We start from the raw sequence: 27,533 nt of genomic DNA on the forward strand, positions 1-27,533 counted from the left end.
TCTCCCCCATTCCCCCACCTACCTCCCCTCTGGTAACCACCAGTTGGTTCTCTGTAGTTAAGAGTCTGTTTTTTGGTTTGCCTCTTTTTTTCTCCCTCTGCTCATTCATTGTTTTGTAAATTCCTCTTAAAGGGAAATCATATGGTATTTGTCTTTCTCTGACTGATTTATTTCACTTATCATTGTACTCTCTAAATCCACCCATGCTGTTGCAAATGGCAAGATTTCATTCTTTCTTATGGCTGAGTAATATTGTATTGCATTTGTATACCACATCTTCCTTATCCATTCACCTATCAGTGGACACTTGGGCTGCTTCCATATCTTCACTATTGTAAATAATGCTGCAATAAACATAGGGGAGCATATATATATTTGTGAATTAGTGTTTTCGTATTTGTTGGGTAAATACCCAGTAGTGAACTATTGGATCATATGGTAATTCTAGTCTTAATTTTTTTTCAAGGAACCTACATACTTTTTCCCACAGTGGCTGCACCCGTTTGCATTCCCACCAACAGTGCACGAGGGTTCTTTTTTCTCCACATCCTCACCAACACTCGTTTCTTGTGTTTTTTATTTTAGCCATTATGACAACTGTGAGGTGATATCTCATCATGTTGTTTTTTGTGGGGGGGGGTTGTTTTTTCTGACTGGACTAAGTGGATTTACCGGGGAAAGCCAGGCTTACAATGGATTTCAGAGCTGGCACTGAGGCCCTCCTTCTTGCCAAAGGTGGGCACACACTGACAAAGCACCTGTTGTACTGCATCCACCGCATGGCTCAGCCTGCCTTCTTCTGTTTCTCCTGTTTGGCCACCTTGGGAGTCTGCCCTCTTATGTTCCCAGCACAGGCCAGGGAACCAGAGACTTTACCTCCAAGCATGCAGCCGGCTACTTCCAGGGCGATCAGAGCCTCCACTCCAGGCTAGCGCCATCCTCCAGGGGGTGTGCCTGCCAGGATCAAGACCTGATCTTCTGGAGCAATGCCCTCCAGAGGGGCTACACAAGCCTTTGGGCAACCGTCTCCTGGTCGGTCACCTTGACGGTGTGTAGCTCCCGGGCGTGGACAAAGAGCTGCGTGTCAGCTACTGACCCGTGGCCACCACAGCCGCTGCCACCTCACTGTGGCTTTGATCTGCATTTCCCTGGTGGGGAGGGATGTTGAGCATCTTTTCATGTGTCTGTTGGCCATCTGGATGTCTTTGTTGCAGAAATGTGTGTGCATGTTCTCTGAGCATTTTTAGATGGGTTATTTGCAGGTTTGGTGTTGAGTAGTGTAAGTTCCTCATACATTTTGGATACTAACCCTTTATCAGATATGTCATTTGCAACCATCTTCTCCCACTCAATAGGTTGTCTTTTAGTTTTGTTGATTGTTTCCTTTGCAGTGCAGGAGCTTTTTATTTTGATGTAGTCCTAATGTTTATTTTTGCTCGTTTCCCTTGCCTCAGGAGATAGATCTAAAAAAATGTTGCTATGTCTGAAGTCAGAGAAATTACTGACTGTGCTCTCTTTTAAGATTTTTATGGTTTCAGGTCTCAAATGTAAGTCTTTAATCCATTTTGATTTCATTTTTGTGTATGGTGTATGAAAGTGGTCCAGTCATTCTTCTGCATGTAGCTGGCCAGTTTTCCCAACACCATTTGTTGAAGAGACTGTCTTTTTCCCATTGCATATTCTTGCCTCCTTTGTGGAAGGTTAACTGGCCATAAAATAGGGGGTTTATTTCTGGGATCTCTGTTCTGTTCTATTGATCTATGTGTCTATTTTTGTGCCAGTACCATACCTGTTTTGATTACTGCAACTTTGTAGTATATCTTGAAATCTGGGATTTTGATACCTCCCATTTTGTTCTTTTTCAAGATCACTTTGGCCATTTGGAGTCTTTTGTGGTTTCGTGCAAATTTTAGAATAATTTGTTCTAGTTCTGTGAAAAATGCTATCGGTATTTTGATAGGGATTGCATTAAATCTTTAGATTGATTTGAGTAGCATGGACATTTAAACAATATTTCTTCTTCTAGTCCATGAGCATGGAATATCTTTCCATTTCTTTGTGTCACCTTCAGTTTCTTTCATGATGATTTTATAGTTTTCAGAGTACAGGTCTTCCACCTCCTTGGTTAAATTTATTCCTAGGTATTTTATTGATTTTGATACAATTGTAAATGGGATTGTTTCCTTAATTTTTCTGTCTGCTGATTTCTTATTAGTGTATAGAAATGCAGTGGATTTCTGTATATTGATTTTATATCTTGTGACCTTACTGAATTCATTTATCAGTTCTAGTTAATTATTTTTAAACCTTTCTACTTCTATAAACTTTGATTTACTTTTCTGCTTTAGTGAAAAAAAACATTTTATTTAATATAGAATATGTATAATCAGTAGTGATACTCAAAATATTTAACAACTTGTACAGCATGAATACTGACCAATCAGATACAACGCCAGCTATCAACCACCAATGGACAAATGTCTTGCTGTATCTCTAATAACCAAATGTGATAGTTAATTTCATGTCAACCTGATGGGGTCATGGGGTGGCCATATATCTGGTTCAACATTGTTTCTGGGTGTGTCTGTGAGAGTATTTCCAGATGAGATTAGCATTTGAATTAGTAGACTGAATAAAGCAGATTGCCCTCCCCAATCACTCAATCTGTTGAAGGCCTGAATAGAACAAAAGGCAGAGGAAAAGAGAGTTTGCCCCTTCTCTGCCTGACTGCATGAGCTAAGATAGGGGTCTTCTACCCTCAGACTAGATTCAACCATTAGCTCTGCTGGTTCTCAGGTCTTCAGACTTGGACTGGCTGGCCTATGCCAATGGCTTTCCTGGGTGTCCAATGTGCAGTTGGCAGATCATGGGACTTCTGAGCCTCCATGATCATGTGAGCCAATCTCTCTAGAGAGATAGAGAGATAGAGCGAGAGATAGATAGGTAGATAGTTATCTCCCATTGGTTTGGTTTCTCGGGAGAATTCTAACTAATACACTAAACTAATAGGAAGCTTAGCTGAGCTAACAACATAGACTTAACTAAGGCTCTGCCACCTCCCCTACAACACTGCATCTGATTTACACACCTAGTACCCAGGGGAAAAGAAATAGCTTCACGAGTACTGGTTTTAAAAGCCAGTCATGATTGCATAACAATATGAATGCACTTAATACTATTAGCTGTACACTTAAAATGATTAGATAATAAATTTCAGGTTATGTGTTTTTTCCACAATTAAAAATGTTTTAGTAAAAACTGCAAATGATGGGGCACCTGGCTGGCTCAGTTGGTGAAGCATGTGACTTTGATCTCGAGGTTGTGAGTTCAAGCCCCATGTTGGGTGTAGAGATTACTTAAAAGTAAAACCCTTAAAAATACATACATACATACATACATACATACAAACTACAAATGTTTTTAAAAATCCAGTCATATATGTTTGAAAAGTGTTATGGACAGAATGTTTGTGTCCCCTCAAAATTTATATATACCAAAGCCCTGACCCCCACTGTAATGGTATTTGGAGATGGGGTCTTTGGGAGGTAATTAGGGTTCAATGAGGTGATAAGGGTAAGGGCCTGGTCTGAGGGGATTAGTGCCTTATTAGAGGAGACACCAGAGCTTGGTTTCCCCTCCCCCACCCCAATCTAACACAAAGAAGACCTGTGAGTGCCAGGCGAGATGGTGACCATCTGCAGACCAAGAGAAATGGCCTCAGAACAAAACCTATCTTGTTAGTACCTTGATGTTGAATTTCCAGAACTGTGAGAAATAAATCCCTGTTGCTTAAACCAAGTCTATGGTATTTTGTTATGAAAGCCCTAACTAAGACATAAAGATTCCAGTTTTTAGGGGGGGCCTGGGTGACTCAGTTAGTTAAGCTTCCCACTCCTGATTTCGGCTCAGGTCATGATCTCAGGATCGTGAGATCGAGCCCCACCCAGCGTGGAGCCTTCTTGAGATTCTCTCTCTCCCTCTGTCCCATTCCCTCTCCCCCTTCCTCTCTTAAAAAAAAAAAAAAGATTCCAGTTTTTAAACTTTTCTCATTTATAAGAGGCCTTTATATTCCTCATGTTTAAGGAAGTCAGAGAAGGATTTATACCCCCATCCTGATGGCATTCTGTGTATGGGCCCTTTTTCCACAGTACTTTCTTGCTTATTTTGAATTTTGAGTACCCTAATGTGGTAAAAAGACAACAGACCTTTTAGTGTTTTTCCAAAGAAGGATAAAGTGATCTTCTCTTTCCATGTTTTTGGAACTCTAAGTGAACATGTTAATATTTATTACCGATAAGTTGTAGATAACCTAGGGGTTTGTTTTGTCATTCCTAAAGTTAGTTTAACACTGAGGTCTTTATTTTTCTAGTACATTACTTTGAAGAAGCTTGCTTTAACCTTTCTAATATATTAGTGAATAGTTTATCGCTTGACTTAAAAGCTCTAGTGCTTTCCTTTGCATCGTCTGTAACAGAAACAATCATGAGCCTGTACATCATGCCGCACTTTCTATGGTGAAATTCAGTCAACAAATGCCAGGCAAGGGCCTCCGCAGACCCTTGTCTGAGGTCAAACTATGTAGACATACCACACAGGGCTGAAGTGATAAATCTGGAAGCCCCCCCTTTTTTTCTCATCTTTTCTTCTGTTGTTGTACTTTGTCTCAGACAAAATACATTTATGTTCTGATTCCTATGGTTGAGACTTGTATCAAGATGACCCGATTTGCAGCAATCTGACCAGGGACATACAATTCCATTTAATCTGTAGCACTTAAAATCATTTGCCCTACAAAAACGAAAGAATGAAAGTCTTTTTACTTCATTTGTCTCCTACATCTTCAAGACCCAATTTCCCTTCTGTAAGGAGGAAAGTAAAATTTTGGCCAAAATCTGTAGAAGGTAGACCTGCTAAATGTACAACAATGTTACTTTTGTATAGATTTCTGAAATTAGCTTTCGTCTAAACTGCGGTAGGGGTGCCTGGGTGGCTCAGTTGGTTAAGTGTCTGCCTTCCACTCAGGTCGTGATCCCGGGGTCCTGGGACTGAGCCCCAAGTCGGGCTCACTGCTCAGCAGGGAGTCTGCTTCTCCCTCTCCCTCTGCCCCTCCCCCAACGCATGCTCTCTCTCTCTCTCTCTCAAATAAATAAAATCTTAAAAGTAAAGTGCTTTAAGCTGATGATGAACTTTTCTTTTTTTTTTTTTTTAAATTTTATTTTATTATATTGTGTTAATCACCATACAGTACATCCCCAGACCGATGTAAAGTTTGATGCTTCATTAGTTGCGTATAACACCCAGTGCACCATGCAATACGTGCCCTCCCTACTACCCATCACCAGGCTATCCCCTTCCCCCACCCCCTCCCCTCTGAAGTCCTCAGTTTGCCTCTCACAGTCCATAGTCTCTCATGTTTCATTCCCCCCTCTGATTACCCCCCTTTTCTTTATCCCTTTCTTCCCCTACCGATCCTCCTAGTTCTTATGTTCCATAGATGAGAGAAATCATATGATAATTGTCTTTCTCTGCTTGACTTATTTCACTTAGCATTATCTCCTCCAGTGCCGTCCATGTTGCAGCAAATGTTGAGAATTCGTTCTTTCTGATAGCTGAGTAATATTCCATTGTATATATGGACCACAGCTTCTTAATCCAGTCATCTGTTGAAGGGCATCTCGGCTCCTTCCATGATTTGGCTATTGTGGACAATGCAGCTATGAACATTGGGGTGCATATGGCCCTTCTCTTTACTACGTCTGTATCTTTGGGGTAAACACCCAGTAGTGCAATGGCTGGGTCATAGGGTAGTTCAATTTTTAACTTTTTAAGGGACCTCCACACTGTTTTCCAGAGTGGCTGTACCAACTTGCATTCCCACCAACAATGTAGGAGGGATCCCCTTTCTCCACATCCTCTCCAACAATTGTTGTTTCTTGCCTTGTCTATCTTTGCCATTCTAACTGGCGTAAGGTGGTATCTCAGTGTGGTTTTGATTTGAATTTCCCTGATGGCTAATGATTTTGAACATTTTTTCATGTGTCTGTTAGCCATTTGTATGTCTTCATTGGAAAAGTGTCTGTTCATATCTTCTGCCCATTTTATGATTTGTTTATTTGTTTCTCGTGTATTGAGTTTGAGAAGTTCTTTGTAGATCTTGGATACCAGTCCTTTATCTGTGGTGTCCTTTGCAAATATATTCTCCCATTCCGTGGGCTGTCTCTTAGTTTTTTTGACTGTTTCCTTGGCTGTGCAGAAGCTCTTTATCCTGATAAAGTCCCATAAGTTCATTTTATCTTTTATTTCTCTTGCCTTTGGAGATGTGTCGTGAAAAAGGTTGCTCTGGCCGATGTCATAGAAGTTGTTGCCTATGTTCTCCTCTAGAATTTTGATGGATTCCTGTCTCACATTGAGGTCTTTCATCCATTTGGAGTTTATTTTTGTGTATGGTGTGAGAGAGTGGTCAAGTTTCATTCTTTTGCATGTAGCTGTCCAATTTTCCCAGCACCATTTATTGAAGAGACTGTCTTTTTTCCACCGGATGTTTTTTCCTGCTTTATCAAAGATTAGTTGCCCAAAGAGCCGAGGGTCCATTTCTGGGTTCTCTATTCTGTTCCATTGGTCGATGTGTCTGTTTTTGTGCCAGTACCATGCTGTCTTTGTGATCACAGCTTTGTAGTACAGCTCGAAATCCGGCATTGTGATGCCCCCAGCTTTGTTTTTCCTTTTCAACAGTTCCTTGGAGATTCGGGGCCTTTTCTGGTTCCATACAAATTTAAGGACTATTTGTTCCAGTTCTTTGAAAAATGTCCTCGGTATTTTGATCGGGATAGCATTGAAAGTGTAGATTGCTCTGGGTAGTATGGACATTTTAACTATGTTAATTCTTCCAATCCATGAGCATGGAATATTTTTCCATCTTTTTATGTCTTCCTCAATATCTTTCAAAAGTGATCTATAGTTTCTAGCATATAGGTCCTTTACGTCTCTGGTTAAGTTAATTCCAAGGTAACGCATGGTTTTTGGTGTTATTGTAAATGGGATGGATTCCCTAATTTCTCTTTCTTCAGTCTCGTTATTCGTGTATAGAAATGCAACTGATTTCTGGGCATTGATTTTGTATCCTGCCACCTTACTGAATTGTTCTATAACTTCTAATAGTTTGGGAGTGGATTCCTTTGGGTTTTCCATATAGAGTATCATGTCATCTGCAAAGAGAGACAGTTTGACTTCTTCTTTGCCGATTTGGATACCTTTGATCCCTTTTTGTCTTCTGATTGCTGTTGCAAGGACTTCTAGTACTATGTTGAATAATAGTGGCGAGAGTGGGCATCCTTGTCGTGTTCCTGATCTTAAGGGAAAGGCTTCCAGCTTTTCCCCATTGAGAATAATGCTTGCAGTAGGCTTTTCATAGATGGCTTTTATGAGATTGAGAAATGTACCCTCTATTCCTACACTCTGAAGGGTTTTAATCAGGAAAGGATGCTGTATTTTGTCAAATGCTTTTTCTGCATCAATTGAGAGGATCATATGGTTCTTGAGTCTTTTCTTGTTGATATGATGTATCACATTGATTGATTTGCGAGTGTTGAACCATGCTTGCATCCCAGGTATGAATCCCACTTGGTCATGATGGATAATCCTTTTAATGTACTGTTGGATTCTATTAGCAAGGATCTTGTTGAGGATTTTGGCATCCATATTCATTAGAGAAATCGGTCTGTAATTCTCCTTTTTGAGGGGGTCTTTGCCTGGTTTGGGGATCAAGGTAATATTAGCCTCATAGAATGAGTTTGGTAGCTTTCCTTCTGTTTCTATTTTTTGAAATAGCTTTAGGAGAATAGGTATTATTTCTTCTTTGAATGTTTGGTAGAATTCCCCAGGAAAACCGTCTGGGCCTGGAGTTTTATTATTTGGAAGGTTGTTTATCACTGACTCAATTTCTTCATAGTTAATTGGCCTATTTAAGAAATCTATTTCTTCCTGTTTCAGTCTTGGTAGTTTATAGGTTTCCAGGAAGGCCTCCATCTCTTCCAGATTGTTTAGTTTTTTGGCATATAGCTGTTGATAAAAGTTTCTAATAATCCTTGCAATTTCAATGGTGCTGGTCGTGACCTCTCCCTTTTCAGTCATAATTTTAATAATCTCAGTCCTTTCTCTTTGTTTTTGGACAAGTTTTGCCAGTGGTCTATCAATTTTATGGATTCTCTCAAAGAACCAGCTTCTAGTCCTGTTGATCTGCTCTACTGTGGTTCTGGTCTCTAATTCATTGATTTCTGCTCTAATCTTGGTCAACTCCTTCCTTGTCAGTGGGTTAGGCCTGTCCCTCTGTTGCTGTTCCAGTTTCTTGAGGTGAGAATATAGAAACTGCATTTTAGATTTTTCTATTCTTTTGAGTGAGGCTTGGATGGCTATGTATTTCCCCCTTAGGACTGCCTTTGCAGTATCCCATAGGTTTTGGACCGTTGTGTATTCATTCTCGTTGGTCTCCATAAATTGTTTAATTTGTTTTTTGATTTCCTGGTTTATCGAGTCATTCTTGAGCAGGATGGTTCTTAGCCTCCAAGTGTTTGAGTTTCTTCCAGGTTTTTCCTTGTGGTTGAGTTCCAATTTCAGAGCGTTGTGGTCTGAGAATATGCAGGGGATAATTTCAATCTTTTGGTATTGGCTGAGACCTGTTTTGTGTCCCAGAGCATGATCTATTCTTGAGAATGTTCCATGGGCATTTGAATAGAATGAGTATTCTTTGGTTCTGGGGTGTAGTGTTCTATATATATCTATGAGGTCCAACTCGTCGAGTATGGCATTCAAAGCCTTTGATTCTTTGCTTAGTTTTTGCCAGGGTGTTCTGTCTATTTCTGATAGTGGGGTGTTGAGGTCCCCTACTATTACTGTGTTCTTATCTATATGTCTCTTTATTTTGGTTAAGAGTTGGCTTGTGTATCTTGCTGCTCCCCTGTTGGGGGCATATATATTAATAATTGTCATATCCACTTGTTGAATACTTCCTTTAAGAATAATATAGTGCCCTTCTGTATCTCTCTCTATGGCCTCTAGTTTAAAATCCAGTCTATCTGATATGAGAATTGCTACTCCAGCTTTCTTTTGAGGTCCATTTGCGTGGAAGATGGTACTCCATCCCCTTACTCTAAGTCTGAATGCATCTTTGGGTTCAAAATGAGTCTCTTGTAGACAGCAAATGGATGGGTCATGTCTTTTTATCCAATCTGCAACCCTGTGGCGTTTTATGGGAGAGTTTAAGCCATTTAGATTGATAGAGATTATTGACAGATATGATTTTAATGATGCCATTTCTCTTTAAAGTCTTTGTATCGGTTGTGACTTGCTGCTCTGTATCACTCTTGGGGCCTTTTTACCTTTATAGAGCCCCCCTTAATATCTCCTGTAGGGCTGGTTTCGTGGTTACGAAATTGGTTAATGATTGGCGATTTTGGAACGTCTTTATTTCTCCATCAATTCTGAATGACAGCTTTGCTGGATAAAGGATCCTTGGCTGCATGTTTTTCTCTGAAAGAGCTTTAAAAATGCCCCCCCAAGCCTTTCTCTCATTCCAGGTCTCTGTAGACAGGTCTGACGTAATCCTGATACCTTTGCCTTGGTACGTGAGAAATTTCTTTGCCCTGGCCGCTTTCAATACTGTATCCTTGGATCTAATATTTGCGAATTGCACTATGACATGCCGTGGCGTAGGTTTGTCCTGGTTGAGCTTGGATGGGGTCCTCTCTGCCTCTTGGACACGAATGCTTGTTTCCCTTGCTAGATTAGGGAAGTTTTCAGCTACAATTTGTTCAAATATCTCTTCTAGACCTCTGTTTTTCTCCACCCCTTCAGGGATGCCGATGATTCTGACATTGGATCGTTTCATAGAGTCAGTAATCTCCCGTAATCTACATTCGTGGGCGTGGATTTTTTTAAGACCAGCTTCTATTTTCGTTTTTTCTTCTACTAACCCATCCTCCAATTCGCTAACGCGTTCCTCTGCCTCGGTGACCCTGGCCGTCAGAGCCTCTAGTTTTGACTGTATTTGGCCCATAGAATTTTTAATTTCTGTCAGATTCGCTCTCATTTCTGCCCTTAGGGATTCTATATTCTCAGCAACGCTTTCTCTGATGCTTTTTTCAAGTTTACTCATCATCTTGACCATTGTTGCTCTGAATTCCATTTCTGATAATTGGGATACATCCATATGTATTAATTCTGTGGCCGAGGCCAATTCTGTGGCAGAGGCCACAGACTCATTATCTTTTCTTTGCTGGGGGGGACTTCTCCTTCTCGTCATTCTGATGAAGAGAGATTGCAGGGTTGTCCAGAGCCCAAGTGTTGACTGGGACCCAGGCCGTGCGCCCTTGTTTTATAGAGATCTTAGGGATGTGGGCTTCTTCCTTAAAGAGTTTATTTATTTATTTGAGAGAGAGAGAGACAGTCAGCAAGAAAGGGAACCCAAGCAGAGGAGTGGGAGAGGAAGAAGCAGGTTCCCGGTGGAGAAGCCCGATGAAGGACTCCTTACGGAGCGTTGTGATCACACCCTAATCCGAAGACAGGTGCTTGGTGACTGCGCCACTCAGGCGCTCCGGGTTGTGGGCTTCTTGATTTTTCAGCCTGCCTTCTGGGGGAGGGGCCTGCCTGCAGGTACTCAGAAAACCCTGTTTGGGTAGAGTCTCTGTGTCCCTTGCGAGGGGGGATGGGGATGGGCACCCTGTGAGCCGGTATTTCCGGGCTTTTGTTCTCTGGCGGCTTTCCCTGGCGGTTTGCTATGCCTCTTCTGAGAGAGCAGCAGCGGCTGAAATTCAGCCTCTGTCTCAGAACAGAGGGATCGCGGATCGTTCTCCACTGATGTTCTGGCCACTTTAACTCTGTTTCTGTTGGTGCTGCTCAACCCTGCAGCATCCCGGGCTGTGCGCCCCACACCCGGCGTCCCAGCCCTCACTTCCAGGGCCGGCACGTCTCTGTCCTTTGTGTTTCCAACCCCGCCCGCCGCCAGCCGCCCCGCGCGGGCTCCCGGAGCTCCCCGTCTCAGTCTGGTGTCTCACGGGTGCTGACCGCGAGTCCGCCTGCTCCCCCGTGCAGGTGGCCCTCCAGCCGCCAGCCGCCCCGCGGACGCTCCCGGAGCTCCCGGTCACAGCCTCGATCCAGTGAGCACACCGGAGCTCCGGAGCTCCGTGAGATGCTTGGTGGTGCACGCTCCCGGCTCACGGACTCAGTCTGCCGTTTCCAGAGTGCGGGTCCGCGGTCCGCCCGCTCCCCGGTGCAGGTGGCCCGCCAGCCGCCCTGCGCGCGCGCTCCTGGAGCTCGCGTTCTAAGTCTGTTGTCTCGCGGGTGCCGTCCGCGAGTCCGCCTGCTCCCCCGTGCAGGTGGCCCGCCAACCGCCAGCCGTCCCGCGTGCGCTCCCGGAGCTCCCTTCTCAGCCTGCTGTCTCAAGCGTGCGGGTCCGCGGTCTGTCCGCTCCCCCTTGCAGGTGGCTACCGCTTCCCGGCGCCCTGACACGGCGGCTCCCTCCCCCTTCTGTTTAGCTTCCGATATCTGTGCGCGGTTTCACGGCTCCCCGCTTCGTACCTCGATACTCAGCGCTGGAGATGTTCATTTGTAGAGATCCAGATGTATCTTCCTGCGTCTCAGGCTGATTCCGTGGATATTCCTGCTGGTCTGGTACCTATTCAGCTCATCTCAGGGGACCGGCTGAAAAAGGTGTCCCCTACTCCTGATGATGAACTTTTCTAATCATATTTTCGATATCATTCATTTTTTAATTTTAAAATATTGTTCACATGGCATAATGTAATAGTCAGTGTAATCCAATGGCTGACCCTTTGACCATGTCAGTAAACTTTGACAATTAGGAAAAACAAGCTGGGGGTCACGAGTGGTGATTTGGGAGAAGAGAGCGTGTGTGTGCTAGATACCCAACCCCAGAGCAGCAGCCAATGCTATGTTAATATCTGAGGAGCAGGCCACGTGGAAAATGAAATAAAATTAAAGGATCCAGGCAGATGAAATAAATGTGGGAAAAGAATAATGTATACAAATAGAAGTAAAATATTAGCGGTTTTGGATGCTTAATGAAATGCATTAATTCAGATGAACATTTTCACTTGTATTTGGATTTCCCATTCATCTTTCAAATTGTTGCATGACTTTTAGTCAGCATACTTACCTTTCTGGACACAACTGCAAACATACTGTTCTAGTTTGTAATTGTAAATTATGATTTAAAAGTGTTTTAATCAATATGGATTCAAATAATAACTTTTTAAAAAGGATACTTTTATATAAAGTCTCTCAGTCAGCTGGGAGGTGGCTTAATAAGGTGTAAGGGGAACCGGCTTTCCAATCAAGGAGACATGGGGCACCTGGCTGGCTCTGTCAGTCGATCATGTGACTCTTGATCTCAGGGTTGTGAGTCAGAAGCCCACGTTGGGTGTAGAGATGACTCTAAAAAAAAAAAATCTTAAAAAAAAAAGAAATCAAGGAGGCAAGTTGTGGGGCTCAGGTAAGTGATTTAACTTCTGCATTCCTCTGTTTCTTCATCTGTAAAATGGAGATAATAATGGTATTTAACTTTTAGACTTCAAGACTGTAATATAAATGAATGCAGATGAAATGCTTGGCATGTACCAAGCACTGAATACATATTCTCTTCAAATCCCTTAGAATAAAAGTATTCTATCAGAAGCATCAGTGGAAAATCTCAGTAATATTGTCACTTTTTTTTTACTGTATTTGCCACATCTATTAAGTTTCTCTCTGCACCACCCCCTTTATTTTTCTTGTTTATCCTCTTAGTTCTTTTTTTAAAAAGATTTATTTATTTATTTTAGAGAGAGAGAGAGAGAAAGAATGTGAGTGGAGGGAGGGGCAGAGGGAGAGAATCTCCAGCAGACTCACTACTGAGCATGGAGCCCGACTCCGGGCTCGATCTCAAGACCCTGAGATCACGGCCTGAGCCGAAATCAAGAGTCAGATGCTTAACTGACTGAGCCACCCAGGAACCCCAATCCTCTTAGTTCTTTTTAATGTATTTATTTACTAGTGATTTACCGGTGTAATGTTTATCCTCAAGGGGTGCTGCTTCCTTTCTGTTCCACCTTTCTCTTCATCCCGTCTCCTCCCATCTCTGGCCTTTCATCTGCTTTTACTCAAGCCTTGATTCTTCTAGGAGCTATAGCCTCTAAGGCATGCTTACCGTTTGACAGATTCTTGTACAGCAGCTAAAGCCCTTCAGAGGAAAGGTAATATATAAATGAGGTGAGACTAGTACATCACTTGAGTGAGGTGACGGGATTTTTTTTTTTAAACACACTCGCCAAAACTTATGTTTTCAAATAAGTGTTGTTATAGTCAAAGTAGTCACTGTGGGGTTTCATCCGTTTGTCTGAAATGGTATAACTTATCAATAACATGAGGCTCAGGCAGTAAGTATATTGTGTTCTAGCAATTGTGTTGTGTACCCCAATTCAGGGGCGCCTTTTCAACCTTCACACTCCATCAACCAACTGCCTCGTGGTCCCACTTCCCAGATTCCCCATTACAGGGATCAATCACTATAATCACCTCCTCACATTCAAGATCAACTAGCTTACCCCTTGCTTTGTCTTACATACTTGCAAAAGCCCCAACTTCAGTTAAATCTAACTTTCTGCCTATTCCCCCCTTGCAGCCCTGCTGCTGAACGTAGATGGCCGGCGCGGCGGGCGGGGCGGGCGGGGCGGGGGGGCTACAACCACGCCCTTCAAATGGATCCTCAGTGCTGTTCCAGAATCAGACTACGTTTCCTAGTGCATTCACTCTCTGTCTCTCATAAATATATCCCATTTCTACTCTCCTCGGACTGTCAACATTTCTTCCTGCCACCATTATTCTCACCTGAAAGAAAATGGAAACTAGAAAAGCACCCCCACAATTGCCACCACCCCGTCGACGCAGCTACATGCCGTGGAACTGCGCCTGTGCGCCCATGTTCCTATCTAATGCCAACCCTTCCACGACACCCCACCCCCACTCACCTACTCGAGGACATCACCCCAGCCATTCAGCCTTCTCTCTCCTGTACCTTCCATTTTCTACTTTCTACTGAATCACTGATATCAGTATTTTAAAATTCTGTTCTTTCTCCCATATGAAAAAAATTCTTTATTCCACATCTCCCTCTCACAACCTCTCTCCTCATTTTTATTCTCTACCCTGTAGCAAAATTCCTCAAAAAATAGAAACTGTCCATAGTACTATTCTCTTTTGAAAAGCCACCACAGTCAGGCTTCTGCCACCATCGTTCCACAAGAACTATTCTTTTCAAGATCATCCGTGGCCTTCACATTGACAAATCCAATGTTCGATTCTCAGTTTCAACCTTACTTGCTTTATGAGCAATAATTGTTATAGTCGATCCTCTCTCTTGATTGGCTTCCAGGACCCCACAGTCTTCTGTTTCCTTGACTGCTCATTTTATCCTTTGCTGGGTCCTATCCTTTACTAACTCAACTTCTAGAATGCCTAGAGCTTAATCCTTAGTCCTAGTCTCTTCTTTATCTATTGAACCCTGGGGCACTCTTTAGTAATCTCACCCATTCTTTAAATACTATCTGTATGCTGATGACTTCCAAATACATAAATTAGAAGTCTCTCGTGAACTCCAGACTCACATACCCAACTGTTTACACCCTCTCTTTGGATGTCTAATAGGCTTCATACCCTTCACAGACACAAAATCAAATTCCTGGTATTTCCCCTCAAACCTTTCTTCCCACATTTTTTCCTTATCTTAGTAAAGAACAACTCCATCTTTCCAGTTGTCCAGGCTAAAAAAAAAAAAATCTGCTACCCTTCTACCTCCCTTTTTTCCACGACCCACATCTTACCTATCTATGAGTCCTGCCAACAATAACTTTCAAAACATACCTAGAATGCAACCACTTCTCACTACCTCCACTGCCATTGTCTTAGTACAAGCTATTATTTTATTTTTGGTCTGGATTATTACAATAGCCTCCTGCCTGGTCTCCCTGCCTCCACTTTTGCTCATCACCCCACAGAGCCTACTCTCAACACAGCAGCCAGAGCGATTCTGTTAAATGTAAGATCACGTAACTCGTCTTCTCAAAAACCAAATTTCTCAGAGTAAAATCCAAAGTTGCTATGATGACCCATAGGGCCCTACCAGATCGGATTCTCTGTTTCCTCTCTGAAGTCATCTCTAGCCACTCACCCCCTTGCTCACTTCAGCTCATCCACACCGGCCTCTTACTTCTAAAACCCTCCAGTCATTTTCCTACCCCAGAGCCTCTCCCCTTGTTCTCTGTACTTGTAATATTCTTCCCACAGGCATCCACATGACTCACTCCCTCACTTCTTTTAAAGTCTTTCAATGTGACTTTCTCTGACTATCCTCTGACTACCCTGTCTAAATAGGATAGTCACCCTTTCAAACCACAATTTTGCTGAATTATTTTTTTCTTAATCACCATCTAACATATATTTTACTTATTTATGTTGTTTAATGCCTACCCCACCAACTACACTGTAAGTTGATGAGGCAGAAACTTTGCCTAATTTGTTCATTGTATCTGCAGGATGTAGGACAGAGCCCAGCACGTAGTAGGTGTTCAATAGATTTTGTTGGATAAGTGATTTCTGCCTTGAAGGCCCCCAGTAAACAACTCCTCATGTTCTGAAATGTGGCATACTTATCTGAGATTCTAGGAAGGGCAATGCTAATTTTAAAACAACAAACAAAAACTTAGAAGTAAGATAAAGGAAATAACAGAATAGGATTCCAAGTAGAATGAGATTGCAGGGATGAGAAGCTGAGGAACAAGGGAAGAATAGGCAATGAGGGGTGAACAGCCTGAACACTTTGATAGGGATACAATCAGTCATCAGACCCCTAAGTCCATGGTGTGTTTTGTTAATGTCCACTTGCACTGGAGTGAGCATGGTCCAATTTGACAGCTGCGTGGGACCAGGAATACATAAAGTAAGTTAGAAATGTCTGAGAACATATCCCAGGACCCACTTGGATATGAGGATTTCCTACTCTTTATTGTGAGTTCTTGGTTGGTGGAGCCATTGAAAGAGTTACAGAGGATAGAGAGGGTCGTTCCTGATTACGTTGTACAGTGAGGGAGAAACCACACCATCTTGGATTTTCCTTTGAATTGAGAGCTTTAGAAGCCCATTAAAAGCTCCATTTTCAGGGGCGCCTGGGTGGCACAGCAGTTAAGAATCTGCCTTCGGCTCAGGGCGTGATCCCGGCATTCTGGGATCGAGCCCCACATCAGGCTCCTCCGCTATGAGCCTGCTTCTTCCTCTCCCCTCCCCCTGCTTGTGTTCCCTCTCTCGCTGGCTGTCTCTATCTCTGTCAAATAAATAAATAAAATCTTTAAAAAAAAAAAAGCTCCATTTTCAGGAAAAATAATAATTAGATAGGAATCCATGAGAATATCTCCAAGTGCAGGTTTGATGGTAGAATAGGTGTTATTTGATTGGTAGATTTATGAATAATAAGCAATAATCTTCGGGCCCCTGGGTGGCTCAGTCAGTTAAGCAACTGCCTTCAGCTCAGGTCACCATCTTGGGGTCCTGGGATCGAGCCCCCCATCAGGCTCTCTGCTCAGCGGGGTGTCTGCTTCTCCCTCTCCCTCTCCCTATGTGTTCTCTCTCTCTCACTCGCTCTCCCTCAAATAAATAAATAAACAATCTTTTTTTTAAAAAAAAGCAATAATCTTTCTCTTCTGTCACATGAATGGTGAGTATAAGCAGCTTGTTTTGTATGAGTCAGTTTTGGCCCCATGCTACCAGATTCCTTCGGTGCCTAACACCTTATCTCTTGTCTCTGGGTGAATGGTAACAATCCTCAAGAATCTTGGATTCTGGGCAAAAGGTCCAAAATCATTGCAGTGGAAAGTAGGGAGATAGGGGGGCCAAAGGCCCTGTTCTCAGCTGATGAGACTAATAAATTCATTCAAGCTGGGTGCTGTGGGTACAACAATGAATAAGACACAACCCCTCCAGTTAAAGAGTTCAAACTCTAGTTGGAATCGGGGTGGGGAGATATGGTCATATAAATAGACCATAATAATACAATGTGTTAAGAACAATGACAAAATACAGGATGCTATAAAAGAACATCGAGGAGGGAAACCTAGATGGAGTGGGGTCAAATAAATCTTTCAGGAGGTGATGCCTGACCTGAGGCCCAAAGAATAAGTAGGAAAACAGTATAGAAGGAGAAGGGGTGTTTTAGGCAGAGAAGGCTATGTGCAAAGGAATGAACGTGAATAATGGCGTGGTACATTCCAAGGAACTATATAGCATTCATGGCTGCTGGATAATGAAGTTTGAATCAGGGAGTGATGAGGCGTGAGGTTGGAGAAGTAAGGGGGAGCCAGATCAAAGAAGCCCTGTGTTCCAACTTAAAAACTTTCTCCTGTAGGGGCGCCTGGGTGGCTCAGTTGGTTAAGTGTCTGACTTTCTGATCAGGTCTTGATCTCAGGGGCCTGGGATCAGCCCGGCGTCAGGCTCTGCACTCAGCAGGGAGTCTGCTTGAGATTCTCTCTTTCCTCTCCCTCTGCTCCTCTCCCCTGCTCATGCTCTCTCTCTCATATAAATAAATACAATCTAAAAAAAAAAAAAAAGACTTTCTCCTGTAAATAATGGCTGGGGGGGCAACAGTTTTGAGCATGGAAGTAACATGGTCGTCATTACAGAAAATTTCCTCTCAATGCAAAAGGTAGGTTGCATTGAAAATGGTAAGACTGGAGACAGGAAAAACAGCAAGGAAGTAATTATTGTAACTTGGGAGAGATGAAGGCTATTTAAAGTAGGACGATGATGGACCTAGAGGGCATTATGTTAAGTGAAATAAGTCAGACTGAGAAAGACATATACCATATGATCTCACTCATATGTGGAATCTAAACAAAACAAATGAATAAACAAACAAAAAGCAGAATCAGACCCATAAGTACAGAGAAAAAACTGATGGTTGCCAGAAGGGAGGGGAAGCATGGGGGGATGGGCAAAATCGGTGAAGGTAGAATGGGAGATACAGGTTTCCAGTTATGAAATGAATAAGTCATGGGAATAAAAAGCACAGCATAACTACTGGGTGTTTACCCCAAAGATACAGACGTAGTAAAGAGAAGGGCCATATGCACCCCAATGTTCATAGCTGCATTGTCCACAATAGCCAAATCATGGAAGGAGCCGAGATGCCCTTCAACAGATGACTGGATTAAGAAGCTGTGGTCCATATATACAATGGAATATTACTCAGCTATCAGAAAGAACGAATTCTCAACATTTGCTGCAACATGGACGGCACTGGAGGAGATAATGCTAAGTGAAATAAGTCAAGCAGAGAAAGACAATTATCATATGATTTCTCTCATCTATGGAACATAAGAACTAGGATGATCGGTAGGGGAAGAAAGGGATAAAGAAAAGGGGGGTAATCAGAAGGGGGAATGAAACATGAGAGACTATGGACTATGAGAAACAAACTGAAGACTTCAGAGGGGAGGGGGTGGGGGAATGGGATAGACTGGTGATGGGTAGTAAGGAGGGCACGTATTGCATGGTGCACTGGGTGTTATACGCAACTAATGAAGCATCAAACTTTTACATCAGAATCAGGGGATGTACTGTATGGTGATTAACATAATATAATAAAATAAAATTAATTATAAAAAAAAAAAGCACAGCATAGGGAATATAGTCAAAGGTATATTGTAATAGTGATTATTATCTTTATTTATTTAATTTTGAAAATATTTTATTTATTTATTTTTGAGAGGGAGGGGCAGAGGGAGAAGCAGGCTCCCCGAAGAGTGAGGAGCCTGACCTGGACTTGATCCCAGGACCTTGAGATCATGATCTGAGTTGAAGGCAGATGCTTAACTGACTGAGCCACCCAGGCATTCCTAAATAAATAAATCTTTAAAAAAAAAAAATGAGTGACTGCCAGGTGTTCAGCAGGAGGGGGATATGAATAGGTAAAGCACTGGCGAGTTTTAAGGTAGGGAGACTATTCTGTATGATATTGTAATGGTAGATACATAATACTATGCATTTGTCAAAACCCCTAGAACTGAACACAAGGAGTGAATCTTCATGTAAACTATGGACTTTAATAGTAATGTATCAGGGGCGCCTGGGTGGCACAGCGGTTAAGCGTCTGCCTTCGGCTCAGGGCGTGATCCCAGCGTTATGGGATCGAGCCCCACATCAGGCTCCTCTGCTATGAGCCTGCTTCTTCCTCTCCCACTCCCCCTGCTTGTGTTCCCTCTCTCGCTGGCTGTCTCTATCTCTGTCAAATAAATAAATAAAATCTTTAAAAAAAAATGTTAAAAAAAAAATAGTAATGTATCAATATCAACTCATTAATTGTAAAGATTGTACCTCAGTAATGCAAGATTTTAATAATAGGAGGAATTGTATATGTGTGTGAAGGTGTACATGGGAATTTTCTGTATTCTCGGCTCAATATTCTGTTTTACACACACTAGGATGGCCATAATTAAAAAGATATAATAAGAGGTGATGGTGAGGATGTGAAAAAACTGAATTCCTCATAGCTTGATGGTGAGAAGTTAAAATGGTGCAGCCACATTGGAAAAGCTTGACATTTCCTCATAATGTTAAACATAGATACAATATAACCCAGCAATCCCACTCCCACGGATATATTCAAGAGAACTAGAAAGACATCCACTAAAAACCTTGGCCACAAATGCTCATAGCAGCATTATGCACAACAGCCAAAAGTAAAAACAACCCAAATATGCATCACCTGCTGATGGATTGACCATAGAAATATGCTAAATGAAAGAAGCCATTCACAAAGACTATATTGTATGATTCCATGTGTTTGATCAAAAGCATGATCAAATGGGACTATTAAATGGAGCTATTCTGCCTTGACACACCTCCTCCCTTTCCCCACTGCTCCTCTTTCCCCTCTTTGGTGGCTTCTCTTTCTCTTCCCACTCCTGACTATAGATATCCCCCTGAGGGTTCAGTTCTTACTCTCTGTAATGGGTGTGAATTTGTGGGGGGGAGGAGCAAAGGGAAGACTGTAGGGTGCTGAATAATGGTTTCCCCCAAACATACGTCCTCATCCTAATCCCCAGAAACTATGACTATTACCTTATATGGCAAATGAGTACATACTAATATCATAGGACAAAAGATTCCATTAAACGAAGAATCTTGAGAGGAGGAGTTTATCCTGTATTATTTGGCTGGTCCCTAAAAGCAGTCACACTTATCTTGATAAGATAGAGGCAGACAGAGTTCAGGGACAGAAGAAGAGGTAATGTAAACACAGAGAGCCAGAGGAGGCAGAGACAGGAGTGATGTGGTCATAAGCCAGTGAGCTTCTAGAGCCACCAGAAGCAGGAAGAGGCAAGGACTGGATCCTCCTTTGGAACCTTTAGAGAGAGCAACCCTCTTAACTCCTTGACTTTGGACTTCCGCCATCCAGAACTGTGAGATAATAAATTCTTGTTGCTTCAAGCTACCCAGTTTGTGGTAATTTGTCACAACAGCCACAGAAAACTAATGCACTGCCTTTTTTGATTTCTGTGGACTCATTCTCTTGCTCAATAAGTCATAGCCTGTGGGCTCTAAATCTCCAAGAGCCAGCAGAATTATTGCAAGGAGGCCTCAGATCCTTGTATGAAACAAGCCTGGTATTAGGTCATATACATTTATCTTGCATACACATCTAGTATTTTTTTCAAACATGTCCATATATGGTGTTTAATAGAATGTTAACTCATACTGTATTACTAAAGTCATAGCAGTGTTCTGTCATTATATAATGTCTCAAATAATGAATATTGAAAGTAATACTATTATGTAAGCTTATAAATATATTTTAATTTAAGTTTTATTATAAAATAAACATAACATAGGGGCGCCTGGGTGGCTCAGCCAGTTAAGCGTCTGCCTTCAGCTCAGGTCATGATTCCAGGGTCCTGGGAGCCTGCTTCTCCTTCTCCCTCTACCATTCCCTCCCGCTAGTGCGCGTTCTCTCTCTCTCTCTCTCAAATAAATTTTTAAAAATCTTTAACAAAAAAAAAACAAAAATAACATAAAATTTACATTTTAAACCATTTAAAAATGTACACTTCAGTGGCATTAAGTACATTCACAGTGCAGTGCAATCAACCACCATCTAATTCCAGAAATTTTTCATCACCCCAAAAAGAAACTGCTCACCCATTACACATACCTCCTCCCTGCTGCACCTAGCAACCACCAATCTGTGTTCTATCTCTATGGATTTGCTTATTCCAGATATTTCATTTCAATGGAATTATACAATATATGTCCCTTTTTGTCTGGATTCATTCACTTAGCATGTTTTCAAGATTCATCCCCATTGCAGCCTGCATCAGTACTTACTCCTTTCCATGGCTGAGTAATAGTCCATTGCGTGGTGAAGGGAGGAAGAAATTTTCCTCTGTCCAAGGTTCCTCTAGGTGGCTAAGAATTAAATTTACGTGAGACAGATTAACAGGTGAAACAATCCAGTTTCGTTGCTTGTGCACAAAGGCGCAATAATGAAATTGAGGCCTAAAGAAATGACTAAGGCAGGCAGTTTTTTTTTTTTAAAGATATTTTATTTATTTATTTGACAGAGATAGAGACAGCCAGCGAGAGAGGGAACACAAGCAGGGGGAGTGGGAGAGGAAGAAGCAGGCTCATAGCAGAGGAGCCTGATGTGGGGGCTCGATCCCATAACGCCGGGATCACGCCCTGAGCTGAAGGCAGACGCTTAACCGCTGTGCCACCCAGGCGCCCCAAAGGCAGGCAGTTTTTTATACTTTTTCAAGTAAGGAATTCTAAACAGAATTTGAGCTAGACTAGTAAATTAGTAAAAAGTCACAGGATTTGTTTACACAGCCTTCTTGGCTCTAGATTCCCTATCTCAGGTAATAAGGATGTCTCTTTACCTCCTGGTACAGGGAGGGCACCTTTCACACAGATTTATTTCCTTTTTTTTTTCAGGGGACAGAGGAGGTTTTGAGGGTCCTTGCACAAGCTGTTTTTAAAGTAGTTTTAATTCATAATAATCTAAATACTGTCGTAGGACATTTGGGGGCAACCTGTCCTTGGCCCCTGCAATGGATATACTAATTTTGTTTATTCATTCATCCCCTGATGAATGTTTGTGTTGTGTCCATGTTTTAACAATTGTGAATAGTGCTGCTATGAACATGGGTGTACCTGTTTTTGTTTGAACACCTGCTCTCAATTCTTTTGGGGATTTATCTAGAAGTAGAATTGCTGGGTTATATGGGAATTCTTTGTTCAATTCGTTAACAAACTCCAATCTGTTTTTCACAGTAGCTGCACCATTTTACATTCCCACAGTGATGTACCAGCATTCCAATTACTCCACATCCTCGTCAACACTTATTATTTTCTGGGCTTTTCTTATATTAGCCATTCTAATGGAAGTGAAGTGGTATTTTTATTGTGTTTTGATTTGCATTTCCCTAATGATTAGTAATGTTGAGTGTCTCTTCATGTGCTTGTTGAATATTTGTGTATCTTCTTTGGGGAAATGTGTGGTGAAGACTTATGCCCATATTCTAATTGGGTTGTTCTTTTTGTTATTGAATTATAGTAGGTCTTTATATATTCTGGATCCTACTCTAATCAGATATATGATTTGCAAAATTTTTTTTTTCATTCTGTGGCTTGGCTTTTCACTCTCGTGATCCTGCTCTTTGTTGCAGAATAGGATTTCTGTTTTTAATGATGAAGTCCATTTTATTTATTTTTTCTTTTGTTGATTGTGTGTCTGGTTTCATATCTAAGAGATCTGCCAAATCTGAAGCCATGAAGTTTACCCCCTATGTTTTGTTCGAAAAGCTGTATAATTTTAGCTCTTCTATTTAAGTCTTCGATCCATTTAGAGTTAATTTAAGTATCTGGTGTGAGGTAGAGGTACATCAATCTTTTGCAAGTGGATATCCAGTTGTTGCATTTTTTATATGTTTGATATTAGGAAGGGATCCTTGAAGAAATGATGTGTTCAGTGATATTCACTGCAATATTCTTTATAGTAGCAAAAAACCAGAAACACCATACATACTCAACCATAGATTAGTAAAATAAGTTGTGATACACCCTTATAATATTATACAGAAATAAAAATAGTACTGTGGGTAAATATTTATTGTAATGGAAATTTGTTCATAAAAATATCATAAGTGAAAAATTAGAAGTGATTAAAATGTAGTGACTGCATATATATATATATATATATATAATCAACTGCATATGCATTGAGAAAGATTTTATGGGATGTACCCATAAAAGGAGCCAATTGTGGCAGTCTCTGGTAGTGATATGTGTATTTTATTTTCTCAAATTTTTAGATAATGAACAATTTTTTTTAATTTTCAGAAAGTTATTGTGTTATGAATAATGAGTAGTCCTCATTCTCAAAAAGGTCAGAAATGATTGTTCTAGTCTGTTCAAGCCTCCAGTGCCAACCTGTTCTATCCTGTGTTAGTTGACTTCCTTATCCTTGGCATCTTGCCTATCTGATCTCTAATTTCTCTCCAATGCTTCTCGTTAAAGCAGGCCACGCTGTCAAGCTTCTCTACCACACAGCTCTTGTCTGTTGAATGCATCCAGCCAGAGGAGGTGTGGGGGCGGGACACAACAGTCACAGTGACCATCCCCCAGCTTAGGTTAGCCCTAATTTCTATTCCAAGTCTGTGGTTAAGGTGGTGAGAAGATCAGTCTTTTTTCTGAACACACCTTCATGAACTGTGGAATTGTGACTGGTGACTGGTGAAGTGGTGGCAGAAACTTGCAGAAGCTGAAAGGCACAAACAGAAGTAAAGGATAACTGTCCCAGCAAGATCTTTGTTTCTGGTTGAGACTGACATATGAGATCCAACATATGTAGTAGCAACAGTTGCTCTCTAACCTAGCAAACTTCTGTTCGTGCTATTTTTATGAATGCTGATTATGAAATTTTATTGCTGGATCTGCTTGCTCTTAAACAGTTCTAGTCAAATCTTTGGATATAGCATGCTGATCTGCAACCAACATTCAGATACTTTTCTCCTTTGTGTTTAATGGATTCCAGGAGGCCTGATCTCTTGCCAGTGTTTTCTTTGTGATTCCATCCAGTGACTATCAGGCAGACAGAGTCAATTTCTCAGAATCTCTCTCTCTCTCCCTCCCTTCCTTTCTCCCCTACCCTCATTCTCTTTCTAAAAGATTGTATTGATAGCATGGGCTTAGAAGTTCAACAGTGTGTAATTTTTATTTGTTAAAAGAGATTTGTTTTTCTGAAATGATATCTCTACTATTTGAATTCAGAGTTGGGATGAAATTCCGTTAGAGTACATTAATCAGCAGTTTGTATCTACTTGGCCCCTTTTCCATTTCTTTTTTTCCTTCTGGATTGCCACAGGGTGCTTCTTCCTGTTATTCGCATCTGTCAGAATCTTAGTCACAACATTTCTAGAACGTTCCTTTTTAGCTTAAGCTCTTTTCAGCCAACATCCAGTGAACTCATTTGAAGTAAGCAAGATCATCTTTGATATCCGATCTTAATTGAACTCAAACTATATACAGCTTATACTCTTCGTTGAAAGTTTCATATTCCCAGAAATCCACAAACTTTAGGGAGTTTTAGCTCAAGAATCATTTTTCCGTGTTTTCTACTCTTTGATCTTTCTCCTGTGCCTGCTTGAAAATATAGACATAATATCCGTGTCCCTGTGGATATTTTCCCCTGAAGTTGTATTTCTTTCTCCTTTAGAAGAGAATCTAATTCTTTTTGTTGAGTTCCAGCGTGTTTGGCACGTGTGGGTGCTAATAAATCATAAATAGGAAGCCTAATGCTCCTAAGACAGGAAAATAGTTTGTCATATGCCTGTGGAAAAATACCCAGGGCATTACTCCATAAGCTTTATTAGATTCGAGAGGAGAGTAATTTTTCTCCATATCACCCCAGTTCTGTGGATGTAGCAGAGCCACCTGGCCCGTGTATTTACGCCCTATAGTTCAGCTCCGAGTGCAAGGGCATGAGGGGTTGCTGACCAGAGAAAACCTTATATGTGGCACCCTTTCAGTCTTCATTGTAGCAGATCATAGCCTCCGTGAAACAGTCTTCCTGGGGCACCTGGCTGGCCCAGTCAGAAGAGCGCATGACTCTTGATCTCAAGGTTGTGAGTTCGAGGCCCACGTTTGGTGTAGAGATGACTTAAATAAATAAAACTTTGAGAAAAAAAAAAAGAAAAGGGGGCGCCTGGGTGGCACAGCGGTTAAGCGTCTGCCTTCAGCTCAGGGCGTGATCCCGGCATTGTGGGATCGAGCCATATCAGGCTTCTCTACTATGAGCCTGCTTCTTCCTCTCCCACTCCCCCTGCTTGTGTTCCCTCTCTCGCTGGCTGTCTCTATCTCTGTCAAATAAATAAATAAAATCTTTAATAAAAAAAAAGAAAAGGAACTGTCTTCCCTTCATTTCGTCCTTGATTTTACCCTCTCTCAGTTTTCTTCCTTTTATCTGGTCACTCTTCTGGCATCTTTGTGGGTTCCTTCATTGTGGTTATATTGTTTATTCTTCCATATTTGATCAATTTAACTGTTTTCTTTCCTCAGGGAATGGCCCTTTCTCCTTAGATGATTTCATTCATTCCCAGGATTTTCAGTTACGTGCCAGTGACACCATCCTACATTTCCATACTGAACTTAAAAGCTGCCTACCCTGGGGCTCCGCTAGGCACCCAAAAATGCAACAGGACCACAGATATCCTCAGGACTTCTACCACCTTCCCCAGTTCCTGGTCTTCCTTCAGTGCTTTGCATTTCAGTTAAAGGCACCACCGTCTATCCAGTTACTCAAGTCAGACAACCTGGAGTCAACTTCAACATTACAGTCCCTCTTCTGCCATCGAGTAATCACTAAATTCTCTTGATTCCACCTCTGACATCTCCCTTATATCTGCTCACTTCCCTCCATCTTCATTACTAAGACTTCAGCAAGCCAACAAGTATCACTGCCTCTAGCTCTGCCCCTGCCCAGCCCTCCAATCCACTTTACACACCGTATATCTGATGACCTTTTAAAAAGATTTATTTCTTTATTTGAGAGAGAGAATGTGTGCACACGTGCACACATAAAGGGGGAGGGGCAAAGGGAGAGGGAGGGGAGCAGACTCCCCACTGAGCATGGAACCTGACCTGGCCCACGCAGGGCTCAATCTCAAGACCCTGAGATCATGACCTGAGCAAAAACCAGGAGTCAGACACTTCACCGACTGAGTCACCCAGCTGCCCCTTTAATGACCTTTTGAATATGTAAATCAGATCGATACACTCTTGAACAAGAAAACCTTTCAATGGTTTCCTATGACTCTTAGGGTAAAGCCCAAATGCTCACCCTTACTATCCTTGAAATAGCCTGGTCTTTTCTTTTTTCGAAGATTTATTTGTCTGAGAGAGAGAGAGAAAGAGCAGAAGCAGGGGGAGCAGCAGGCAGATGGAGAAGGAGGCTCCCCGCTGAGCAAGGAGCCCAACACAGGACTCGATCCCAGGACCCCGGGATCATGACCTGAGCTGAAGACAGACACTTAACTGACTGTGCCACCCACGCATCCCTAGCCTGGCCTTCTTTTACATCCTCCAAAATGCCAAGTTCCTTACTAGCTCAGATCCCATGCATAAGCTCTTCTATTTGGAATAGTCTTCAATACCTTCTCCCTCCATTCCCAGTTCAATTTTCAAATGAAGGAAAGGAAGGAATGGCACTAGGACTGACACTACTTACACTATGGATGGTAGCAGTTAAGGGATTCTTTGGTTCACCTAATAGCAAACACACCAAACAGAAAAATATAGAAGTCTTACAGGAAGTCCTTTTTGTTAGGCCTGCCTCTTGGTATGAATTAACATAATCGGACTTTGTTGTTCTTGTTGGTATGGCAATAATCTCTTCTATACAGAGAAATGAATAACTAAAAAAAGATGTTTCTGCAGTGTCCACATGGCTACTGCTAAAATGTTGCATGAAAAATGAAAGTTTTATTCTGTCATCATGTAGACATAAATCCAGATTTTTGACTGAAGGTTTCCATTTTTATCTAAATATTTGTGGTTGTCTATACACATTACCTCTTTTATTAAGCTATCCACTTATTTTCAGGAATCTTTAAAATATGGTACTTAGGTTATCAAACTAGATTCCTGCAAAGCTGAAGCCATCTGTGAGGCTAAAGATGAAAGAATTGTTTTAATAACATCTGGATGATAAGGTTTCTCAAAATGATATTTAATGGTAAGACAGGACATCACAAAAGGATAACAGTGAGATTGCATTTGAGTTGGATGGTGAGTAACTCCATAATTTTCTTTTTTTCTTACATTATTTATATTTCATACATGTATTTTAAAAGATAAATTGCCTTTGCTTTGTGTTTAACTATATATATATTTCTTTGTCCAGTAATACAGAAAGGATATGGCCAATAGGAAATGTTAGAACA

General features: G+C 41.6%; 1 pseudogene; it reads right to left on the reverse strand.

Moving 5' to 3' along the window:
• Nucleotides 1–668: 668 nt before the first annotated feature.
• LOC100475680 overlaps nucleotides 669–27,533 on the reverse strand; it is a 36,420-nt pseudogene continuing 9,555 nt past the window's right edge.

This window comes from Ailuropoda melanoleuca, chromosome X (assembly GCF_002007445.2).
Source record: "Ailuropoda melanoleuca isolate Jingjing chromosome X, ASM200744v2, whole genome shotgun sequence".
NCBI lineage: Eukaryota > Metazoa > Chordata > Mammalia > Carnivora > Ursidae > Ailuropoda > Ailuropoda melanoleuca.